Source organism: Macrobrachium nipponense, chromosome 24 (assembly GCF_015104395.2).
Source record: "Macrobrachium nipponense isolate FS-2020 chromosome 24, ASM1510439v2, whole genome shotgun sequence".
Classification (NCBI taxonomy): domain Eukaryota; kingdom Metazoa; phylum Arthropoda; class Malacostraca; order Decapoda; family Palaemonidae; genus Macrobrachium; species Macrobrachium nipponense.
In genome coordinates, this window is record NC_061091.1 from 9,067,138 (window position 1) to 9,079,637 (window position 12,500).

A 12,500-nucleotide genomic window follows, 5' to 3' on the forward strand; every position below is an offset into this window, starting at 1 on the left:
CCTTCCCTGCCTTGCCCTCCCCTCCCCTTAGCTCCCTCCTCTCCCCTCCCTTCCCACCTTCCTGCCCTCCCCTGCCCTGCCCCTCCCACCTTGCCTTCCCTTCCATTCCCCTTTCCCTCCCTGCCCTCCCCATCATAGTGATGAATGCGCAGGGTTTTAGTTATGAGTAATCATAAAGAAAATAGAGTACTAGAAGAACTAACCCAAATTGAAAAGAAAAGAGATATAATGAATATAAGTGAAACCTGGTATTCCCAAGAGACTGGGAATGATGATCAAATAAAAGGGTTCCAAACTTATAGATCAGATAGAAAAAATAGGAATCAAGGGGGAACCGCAATATATGGGAAAGACAAAAAAACAAGGAAAAATATATGGAGAAATATAGTAACTCAGAATGTGAACTAATAGCGGTAGAATTTGAATCTGAAAAATTAATGAAACATAGTAATATATAGACCTCTAATACTAAAGAGTTTGACTTAAAAACAGAAAAATTGGATGATATATGTAGAAATCACAAGGACTGGACTATTCTCCTATCTGGAGACTCAACTTTCTTTCGTAGAATGGAAAAAAAAAAAACGAATAGGAGATTGTGGTTGTACTTATACATATAAAAATGAGAGTAATAGTAGTGCAGAAGATAAGAGGCAATTCAAAAAAGCTATTAGATATGCTACTAGAATTACCAACATTCAACAAATAAATCACCTGCCAACAAGAAAGGAAAATACTTTAGACCTAGTATTTGTGAACGAGGTGAATTATGTTGAAGAAATAATAGTTTATAATGCGAATATTTCAGACCATAATGTCATAGAATTAACAGTCCATTCCAAAAGCAAGTGAAAACAGAGATAAGCAAGAAATGAAAAAGTGGGAAGGATATGGAAATGTACAACTTATACAGTAAAAATATAAAATGGTCAGAAATAAATGAGGAATTAAACAAAGATTGGGATAACATTTTCGTAAGTTGATGACATAATGGGTAAATACGGAGATATTATATAAAATATTAGAGAAAATAGTGGGATAAATATATACCGAAGAAGAAAAGTAAACATCAGTTCATGCATACCAAGAGACAGAAGGATCTTGTTCCAGAAAATCAGAAAGTGGAAAAAAGGTCTTGCAAAAGAAAAAAATGCATGGGAAAAGTTATAGAACTAAAAGTAAGATAGAAAATGCAGAACAAAAGATTATACAATCAAAGAAATGAAAAAGGGACTTGGAAGAAAAAACCTAATAAATGTCAAAGCAAAACCCCAAACTATATACACATACGCGAAAAAGATGAATAAAAGAAGAATAGAAATTGGCCCTCTAAGATTTGAAGGGAGATTAACGAATGAAAAAAAGGAAATTTGCAACATACTGGCAGAACGATATAAGAGAGAAATTCACCCTAGAATAGATAATGATGAAGATAATGATATAGAAGTAAGGGATGAAAATAGTGAATATTTAGCTGACATAGATATTAATGAAGCTGATATTGTGCAGGCTATTAGTGAAATTAAAATGGAGCTGCAGCAGGGCCTGATGGAGTGCCTGGTATTTTGTTAAAGAAAGTAGTTCATTCTATCGCAAAGCCACTTGCAATATTATTAAGACAAAGTGTAGATACAGGCAAGATTTATGATGAGCCTAAATTAGCATATATTACTCCTACTTTCTAAAGTGGATCAAGACTAGAGGCTAGTAATTATAGGCCTGTGAGTCTAACATCACATATTATGAAAGTGTATGAAAGGGTAATGAAGAAAAATATTATGAAACATTTAATAAAAAATAATTTGTTTAATATGGGACAACATGGTTTCGTACCCGGAAAAAGTACACAAAACCCAAGTTAGTCCACCGTGAGAACATATATCAAAAATATGAAAAGTGGAAATGAAACAGATGTGGTTTATCTAGACTTTGCAAAAGCTTTTGACAAGGTAGAATTTTTACACAACAGAAAACAGATAGTTATTGCAAACGATGAGAAATCGGATGAAGCCTAAGTAATATTCGGTGTGCCACAAGGTACGGTGTTACCTGCAACTACTGTTTGTTATTATGATTGCAGACATAGACAGTAATGTTAAGGATTCGGTAGTGAGTAGTTTTGCTGATGACACAAGAATAAGTAGAGAAATTAATGTGATGAAGATAGGAACGCTCTACAAAGAGACCTTAACAAAGTATATGATTGGGCAGAGGTAAATAGGATGGTATTTAACTCTGATAAATTTGAATCAATAAATTATGGAGACAGAGAAGGAAAGCTATATGCATATAGGGGACCTAATAATGAGACAATACAAATAAGGAAGCAGTTAAAGACCTTGGTGTGATGATGAATAGGAACATGTTATGCAATGATCAATAGCAATTCTGTTGGCAAAATGTAAAGCAAAAATGGGAATGTTGTTACGGCACTTCAAACAAGCAAAAGCTGAACACAGATTATGCTTTATAAAACATATGTTCGTAGTTCCACTTGAATATTGCAATATGATATGGTACACTATCAAAAGGATATTGCACAAATAGAGAGTGTACAAAGGTCCTTTACAGCTAAAATAGAAGAAGTTAAGGACCTTGACTACTGGGAAAGACTACAATCCTTAAAATTATATAGTCTAAAGGAGAAGAGAACGCTACATGATAATTCAGGCATGGAAACAGATAGAAGGAATGCAGAAAACATCATGGAACTAAAATATCAGAAAAGAGCAAGCAGAGGTAGATTAATAGTGCCCAAAACTATACCAGGAAAAATAAGGAAAGCACACGAGGACATTAATCCACTACGCACCAGCATCGATCATGCAGCGTCTATTCAATGCGTTGCCAGCTCATCTAAGGAATATATCAGGAGTGAGCGTAGATGTGGTTAAGATAAGCTCGAAAAACATCTAAACTGCATCCCAGACCATCCAAGATTGGAAGATGCAAAATATACCGGAAGATGTACTAGCAACTCTCTGGTAGACATTAGAGGTGCCTCACACTGAGGACCTGCAACCCGAACAACATGTAAGGTCTGTAAGGTAAGGTCTCCTCCCCTCCCCTCCCTTCCAACCTTCCTTTCCCTCCCCTTCCTCCCGCCCTCCTCTTCCCTTTTCCCTTCCTCTTCCCCCTCCCCCATCCCCACTTCCTTGGCCTTTTCCTCCTCCCTCCCCTCCCCCTTTCCCTCCCATCAATTCCCTTCCCGCCTCTCCGCCCCCTCCCACCCTCCCTTCCCACCCTCCCCTTCCCTCCCTTCCTTTCCCTGCCCTTCCATTCCCTCATCCCCTCCCTCTGTCCGTCTTCTTCCTTTACCTTCCCTGCCCTCCTATTTCCTGCCTTACTCCCTTCTCCTTTTTGCCCACTTTCCCCTTCTTTCCTTTTCTACCCCTCCCCTTCCTCCCATTTCCTTTCCTCCTTTCCCTTCGTAGACTGGAAAGAACGAATAGGAGATTGTTGGTATTTATACATTTAAAAAAGAGAGTAATAGTAGTGCAGAAGATAAGAGGCAATTCGCAAAAACTATTACAAATATGAGACTAGATAACAAACAACTTCAACAAAATATCTTGACTAGAACTTAACAGTCCATCTTTCAAAGCAAGTGAAAACAGAGATAAACAAGAGATAAAAAAAGTGGGAAGGATATGGAAAATACAATTTCTATAGTAAGAATATAAAATGGTCAGAAATAAATGAAGAATTAAACCAAGATTGGGATAACATATTCGTTAGTGATAATATACAGGTAAATACGGATATATTATATAAAATATTAGAGAAAATAGTGGATAAATATATACCGAAGGAGAAAAGTAAACATCAGTCATGCATACCAAGAGACAGAAGGATCTTGTTCCAGAAAATCAGAAAGTGAAAAAAAGGTCTTGCAAAAGAATGCATGGAAAGTGATGGAACTAAAAAGATTATACATTAAAAATTAAAATATAATGAAAAACGGGACTTGGAAGAAAAACCCTAGTTAATATCAAGCAAAATCCCAAACTGTTGTACTCATATGCGAAAAAGATGAATAAAATAAGAATAGAAATTGGCCCGCTAAGAAATGAAGGGAGATTAATGTATGAAAAAAAAGGAAATATGCAACATATTAGCAGAAAGATATAAGAGAATTTCCCACCTTAGATTTTGATAATGAAGATAATGATACAGAAAAAAGGGATGAAAAATAGTGAATATTTATCAGACATAGATATTAATGAAGCCGATATTGTGCAGGCTATTAATGAAATTAAAAATGGATCAGCAGCTGGACCAGATGGTGTCCCTGCCATTTTGTTAAAGAAAGTAGCTCACTCTATAGCAAAGCTGCTTGCAAGATTTATGATGAACCTGAATTAGCATATAGTACCCCTACTTTCAAAAGTGGATCAAGAATAGAGGCAAATAATTATAGGTCTCTGAGTCTAACATCACATATTATGAAAGTGCATGAAATGGTAATGAAGAAAAATATGAAACATTTAATAAAAAATCATTTGTTTAATATAGGACAACATGGTTTCGTACCCGGAAAAAGTACACAAACCCAAATGTTAGTCCACCGTGAAAACATATACAAAATATGAAAAGCAGAAATGAAACAGATGTGTTTTATGTAGACTTTGCAAAAGCTTTTGACAAGGTAGACCATAATATATTAGCGAAGAAATTAGAAAGCATAATATAGTGACAGAGTGAGAAGAAGAATAAAGGAAAAGAATTTTTACACAACAGAAACAGATAGTTATTGCAAACGATTTTAAAATCGGATGAAGCTAAGGTAATATCCGGTGTGCGACAAGGTACGGTGTTAGCTGCATTGCTATTTGTTATTAAGATTGCAGACATAGACAGTAATGTTAAGGACTCTGTGGTGAGTAGTTTCGCTGATGACAAAAATAAGTAGAGAAATTACTTGTGATGAAGATAGGAACTCGCTACAAAGAGACCTAAACAAAATATATGAATGGGCAGAGGTAATTAGGATGGTATTTAACTCTGATAAATTTGAATCAATAAATTATGAAGACATAGAAGGAATACTATATGCATATAGGGGACTGATAACAAAACAATCACTAATAAGGAAGCAGTTAAAGACCTTGGCGTGAAGTTGAATAGGAACATGTTATGCAATGATCAAATAGCAATACAATTGGCAAAATGCAAAGCAAAAATGGGAATATTGTTACAGCACTTAAAAACAAGAAAAGCTGGACACATGATTTTGCTTTATGAAACGTATGTACGTAGTCCATTTGAATACTGCAATATGATATGGTACCCTCACTACGGAAAGGATATTGCACAAATAGAGAGTTTACAAAGGTTCTTTACTGCTAGAATTATATAGTCTAGAAAGGAGAAGAGAACGCTACATGATAATACAGGCATGGAAACAGATAGAAGGAATTGCCGAAAACATCACTGAGCTAAAAATATCAGAAAGAGCAAGCAGAGGTAGAATAATAGTGCCCAAAACTATTCCAGGAAAACTAAGGAAAGCACACAGGACATTAATCCACTATGCACCAGCATCGGCAGTGCAGTGTGCAAGTGTCTATTCCATGCGTTACCAGCTCATCTGAGGAATATATCAGGAGTGAGCGTAGATGCTTAAAAATAAGCTCGACAAATATCTAAGCTGCATCCCAGACCATCCAAGATTGGAAGATGCAAAATATACTGAAAGATGCATTAGCAATTCTCTGGTAGACATTAGAGGTGCCTCACACTGAGGGACCTGGGGAAACCCGAACAAGATGTAAGGTCTGTAAGGTCCCTGCCCTCCCTTCCCCTTCCTTTTCCATCCCTCCCCCTCCCCTCTCCTCCCTACCTTGCCGGCGGTTTCCCCTCCCCTCCTCTCCCCTCCTCTCCCTCGCTCTCCCCTCCCCTCCCCTGCTCTACCCTCCCCCCCTTCCCCTCCCCTCCCTTACTTTCCTTTCCCTCCCTGCCCTTCCCTTCCGTTCCCTTCTCTCCCCTTCCTTCCCCTCCCCTGCCTCTAACCCTCCCCTTCCCTTACCCTCCCTTACCTTTCCATTCCCTCCCCTGCCCTCCCCTATCCTTTTCCTTCCCTCTCCCCTTACCTTCCCCTCCCCTGCTCTACCCAACCCACCCTTCCCTCCTTCCCTTCCACCCTCCTTTCCCCTCCCCTCCCCTTTCCCTTCCCTCCCTGCCCCCCCTGCCCTCCCTATCCTTTTCTTCCCGCCTCTTCCCCTCTCCCTCCCCACCACCTCCCTTCTTCTCTTCCATCTTCCCCTCCCTCTTCTTTTTACTTCCATCCCCTCATCTTCCCTACCTTTCCTCTCCCACTTTCCTTACCATCCCATCCCTCCCTTTCCTTTATCTCCCTTCGCTTCCCCTGCAATCATATATACACACATACATACGTACATGCATACTACATACACTCACATTATAAAACGTTCCGTTACACACCCTGAAGTCTCTTTTAATCTCGCGCCGTTAATCCTATCTCTAGTCTAACCTCATTTCGTAAAAAATCGTTATTGGTTTTTCGTCCGCTCCTTAGCAACCTAGAATTTACTACCTCTTATGAGTTCTATTATGTTCTTCATCTTTTAAGGCGGCATTACTTATTCATGATTGTATGCAAATGAAACTAGGAAATGCGGTGCAATATATACACACACACATTATATATAGATATATATATATATATATATATATATATATATACATATATATATATATATATATATATATATATATATAATGTTTGTGTGTGTGTGTGTGTGTGTGGTGTGTGTGTGTGTGTGTGTGTGTGTGTGTGTGTGTAAGGAATACGACGTTAATCAAAATTCGCGATTGGCAGAAGCCTGCACATATGTACATATTATGCTAATTTTCCGAATTTTAAGGTAACAGCTCTTTGTACCATTGTTTGCCATATTTTGTGTAAAGTATAACAGCCAATGGCTCTGCCTACCTTATAATATCTTTTACAAATGACGTAAAATCTTAGAAGAAGAAGAAGAAAAAAAAGTGTGAATCGTCGAAATATGATGCCTGAGGGTCAAACTCCCATTCCAGATCCAGAACCTGTTAGATTTAAGGCGAGGCTCATTTCATATCTCTGTCCGAAATTTCATATTCTGAATATTCTGGAAAATCTCTTTTTGTCTTTCAGTTGGAAGACCTCCCTTTCATTAGGCGCTTTCAGAACCGTGGAATAAGAAGGCTTTTTAGTATAATTTTCTTACACTCATTTTAGGTTGGGGTGGTTTAATTAAAAGGTACGCCGTTTGCTTTTAGCAAATAAAAATATTCCGAGGGTTTTTTTTATATTAATAGGAATCCTTTTTCTACTTTTTTCTCAAGATTTTTAAAATAATTTTTGTTAAGTGTAATCAAGACAGACGTCCATATTTTCATGATCATTTGTGTGTGTATATATATATATATATATATATATATATATATATATATATATATATATATATATGTGTGTGTGTGTGTGTGTGTGTGTGTGTGTGTGTGTAACGTGGTATTTGTATTATTGATAAGTTTGTTAAGTGCTCTAAATAATACACTATTGTGTATTATTATCGGACAGTTTTGAAAATGGTTTGCTATACTAAAGTTTATGAAATCACTTTCTGGCACCGCAACAAAATGTAACTTTTAAGTTGATCTCTATCTCAATTGTGACGCCATTCTGTTAGTAGCACTACTTCTTGATATTTAAAACAAAATGTTTTGAGCGTAATTTGTAAAAAAATTTGCCCATTTAAAAAAACATGCAGAAGTTCTTTAACAGATAAATGTAAATAACCCTAACATGACCACAGGTTATGTCCTTTGAAACTTGGGTAACGGAGAGAGAGAGAGAGAGAGAGAGAGCAGCTATGGTCTCACCATTTTTCACAGAACAAAGGCTTTGCAAAACTATAAAGAAAAAGAGAATACGTTGTCGTCATAAGTCAAAAAAAGAAGAAGAAGAAATAAAGGATTCCCGGAAGCCAGATACGTCGTTCATTCACAACTCCGTTCATTATTACACTTAAAAAATAAATAAACTTCCGTCTACTACTGACGTAAGACTCCTTTGTGTAAGTCGACTTTCTAAGCTCTTGCTCCTACACGTATACCCATACAAATGCACAGCAACACAGAAAGTCTATCTCACGAACCAAAATTTGTAGACTCCATGAGACTAAAATGGATTAATGTCACTCGTAAAGTTTGAGTGGCGAATGTTGGGATCTCGCTCTCTAGCTGAAATCTTTAAATACTTTCTCTCTCTCTCTCTCTCTCTCTCAGAACAAGAAGAAGAAGAAGAACCGGTTAAAGCTACAAAACTTCCTCCCCGGCGATTCCCCTTCTCTTCGAATAGTGTAGGATACGAGCTGCAACATCCCACGCAATTCCTTCATCCTTATCACGCTTGCGCTAAAGTCTCCCCGAGAGGATAGAAGAAGATGCAGTGTTGCCACATGTGATTGATAACGACCCTTTGAAGTGTGATACTATTGCAAGTGTTTCAAAGGGATTGAATTTATTGATTATATATTATTTATAGATGTTTAGGAAGGAAAACCGAAATGTGGAAGTTAGAAGTCAATTTGGCGAAAAGGGCGTGATGAAAAGTATGGGTTTAGATAAGGAGATTCTGGCATCACTGTGTTGGAGGTAGAACCGAATGTGTGGGTGGCTATTATCTCCTCACTCTCACTCAGTAGCTTGCTTGACGGGGTGTTGGCAAGAGCTAGAGCTTTACGTTCCTGGCAAGGCTGGTGAGTGTTTCTCTCTCTCTCTCTCTCTCTCTCTCTCTCTCTCTCTCTCTCTCTTTGATATTGTTGTACCACCATGCTGCGCAGATCGTTGTGTTTTTGTTGTTGTTACGGTTGTGAGTGTGTGTTTTTGAGCCGATCGTGTGACGGATGCCGACTTACCTGTGAGCTAATTGGCGCTATACACCTGTTGAATTTTAGACCCCCAGTGCGTTTAGTCGTGCATTCTGCTTGAATTAAGAGTTTTGAGGCTGCTGCTGCAAAGGAGTGTTTTGATGAATCAGTTACTATATATTGACAAATAGCCAAGTTTGTAACAAATTGCTTTTAAAGAACAAACATGTAGTGGTATAGGCCTAGGTTTTTGCGGTTGTACTTATGTCATAGGCCTACGCATATGTAGTTTTATTTTTTTATATTTTATTGGTCTATATAGGAAAACATGTTTAAAGGCAGTTCCTTAAGTACTAATCGGAATGATCATAAAATGCAACTGTCAGTTCGCCCTTACCTTGCTTATGTGAAGTAGCCAGTAATAGCCTATGCAAGATACGTAGTTGTATTTCCTTATTAGTTAAATGAGTTATTTGTTTATGAAAAGAAAATAACCAACTAATTTTAAATTGCCAATGAACATACCAAGTTGAATTTTTCATAGATAAGAAATTCTCTTGGAGAAACAAAATTTTGTAGGAATATGCCTGATAGTTCTAATTCCGCCAACGGCCTAACTTTTTTTTTCTTTTTGCGAGAGTTGTTACTGGAATAGGCCTATGGAGAAGAAACCTTCGTATTTACGGTAGGACAAGAGATTGGTTCTCGGGAAGAGGCACAAAGTTTTCTAATTCTTCCTCAGAAGAGAAGATCGGGAGTAACAGGACAATAGAACGAGCTTTCGCAGAGAGGAAAGAATCTAGGTTAGGCCCACTAACCGCACTCGGTTCCATCACAAATAACACGACAGGGGACAACGTCTTGAGCCAGATTAGGCCTAACCCGAAAATATGTTATGGTAAAAGGCCTACTTTAGCATATCCCAATTTGTAAATGGAAAATCCACGCTGAAGTATGAAAGAGGAAGTGGGAAAGAGAATATTTTTCTGGAATAGGCTTATTGATCTTCATGTTGACAACCCAATACGGACTAACGGTGGGGGTTGGTGGTAATATTATTAATATAAATATGTAGTATATATTATATCCTTAGTAATTAAATATTATATATCATATAATATATATAAATATAAATATTAATATATATAAAAAGAGAGGGAGAAGATGAGAGAGAGGAAAGTTCTTTGTTTGAATAGGAATAGTTTTATAAAATATTCGAATTCTGCTGTAAGGTAAACATACGAAAAACGTAGCGTGGTGCAAATTTGTATTACGAGAGATGGGACTGCACTCTTTAATGTGTGTGTGTTTTTTTTTAAAATAGTATAGTTTAACACTTAAATAAACAATGACTGCATCCCTTTTCTCCGAAAGCATCAAATAAATAAAACATCAAATAACCTGCTCGTAAATGTGCGCCAACCTTGGATGAACCGGTCGCTGCTGATATCCTTTGGACTTTTTTTCTTTGATTCTATATTTATTTTATTAGTTTTTGTACTTAATTCATAGTAAATCAGCCATGCAAATGTCATGGAACCCTTATAAAACACACGTATGATGTATATATATATATATATATATATAGATATATATATATATATATATATATATATATATATATATATATATATTTGTATATGTTTGTGTATGTAGAAAGAGAGAGTTTTACACTCTCTCTCTCTCTCTCTCTCTCGTCTCCTCTCTCTCTCTCTCTCTCTTCTTCTCTCCTTTTCTATATATATATATATATATATATATATATATTATATATATATATATATATATATATATATGCGTGTGTGTTTGTTGACAAATACCTACACCCTTAGGCCGACAAATACCTACCCTTAGGCCTAAGCATGATGAAATAGGAAAAAAAAGGCAATTACTATCTCATTTTACACACAACGATATGCACTATTCGAGGAGTGCTCTGAGCCTAATGGAATTTATTCGAATGGAAGAGGCATTTGAAATAAATAGGTGACAGACTATCAGTATCGCGCACTATCAGGGCCCATTTCTAAAATGATTTCCCACGGAATACGAGATGAGGAAAGTGCCGGTGTTTGTTGAGGGTTCACGTGCTGTCTAGCGCCCTGAAGTCTCTCTCTCTCTCTCTCTCTCTCTCTCTCTCTCTCTCTCTCTCTCTCTCTCTCTCTCTCAGAAGAAAGTTATCATTTTATCGCTTAATTCCAGGGTAAGTAGCGTAGGTATACTGCATGAAATATTCATAGCAACATTCATTATTCAACACAAACTTTAGATAGCCCAGAAAAGCAACACGAATATGCATGTGCGTGCGTGCTTCCTTGCATGTGCTCAGTATAAGAGAGCGAGAGAGAGAGAGAGAGAGAGAGAGAGGAGAGAGAGAGAGAGAGAGCCAGCCAACAGTCAGTGACTGCGTGTATCTATAAATGGTTCTGCTAATTGTAAATACCTTTGCTGATGAAAAGCCTATTTGCGTCAAGAGCTTGTGTGTCCCCGGTATAATACACACACGCAACTGGTTTATCCGTTTGTTCTTCACCAACAGTGTATATGTGTTATATCATATACTTATATATAATATAATATATTATCTATATATAATAGAGAATATTATAGATATTAAATAATATACACAATGTATGTGTATGTATGTATATATGTCTTGTGATTTTCGTGTATGCGTGTTTTCAGCAATAAAATGTTACTCCTAAGACGACTTGTATCCACAGAAAAAAAAGTGACATTATGGTTACTGACACTTTCATATTTAAACTGCTGAATCATACGAGAGTGCGACTTTCCCTTTGTTCGCTTGTGTTTCCCACCTGTTTATTATACATTACTATGATTTGTTTTTAGCCTAAAGTATCATCAGGTATAGGAAAATTTTCCATTAATATAATTATAGAGATTAATGTAGTCGCTGACCCTTGATCCCAACGCTGGCATCACTTTCTATGTTAGGTTGTTGAAGACGGGACAACTTCCAGTATACCATATCAGAGTCTATCTAGACAGACGACTGATACACCGATACCAGCACAAATCCGCAGTTCTGCGACGGGAGATCTCTATGGCAACGGCTTCCCTTCAAATGCTTCCTTCTCCCGGCGCCGCGCCGCCATCACTCCAAGTCTCTCTCTCTCTCTCTCTCTCTCTGCTGTATGGTGCTCGGAATTGGGATATGTATGTTATGGGCCTTTCGTTGTATAATTAATATATATATATATATATATATATTATATATATATATATATATATATATATATATATATATATCTTCGAAGTTTTGTCACTGTTTTATGTGTTTTTTACGCAGATAACCATTGATATCAAATTCACTTTCACAGGGGAATAAGTTTCACTCTGAGGGAATTATATAGTCTGGTGTAAGATCCCTGGCTAGGATGTGCACCTGTGCCTTTTGGGATTGATACAGCGAATGCACTCACTTATCCATTCAGCCATATGCATGTATATATTATAATATATATATATATATATATATATAGATATATTATATATATATATATATATATATCATATATTTATATATATATATTAATTTTATATATATATTATATATATATCTATATCTATAATATACGCGTGTTTAGTCTGAGGAGTCAGTGA

At 36.8% G+C, this 12,500-nt stretch overlaps 1 protein-coding gene across 5 annotated transcripts in view; it reads left to right on the forward strand.

Annotated features, from left to right (window-relative positions):
• Nucleotides 1-12,500, forward strand: part of LOC135205429 (neurensin-1-like) — a 341,552-nt gene that overhangs the window by 85,035 nt on the left and 244,017 nt on the right. For 3 of the 5 annotated variants that reach the window (XM_064235999.1, XM_064235998.1, XM_064236005.1), the window contains exon 1: nucleotides 8,689-8,762. The exons of 1 other annotated variant lie outside the window; for it this stretch is intronic. The gene's annotated coding sequence lies outside the window, so the exon portion shown is untranslated. Of the gene's footprint in view, nucleotides 1-8,688; nucleotides 8,763-12,500 lie in introns of those variants that run through there. One more of the 5 variants, XM_064236003.1, reaches the window with a different exon arrangement.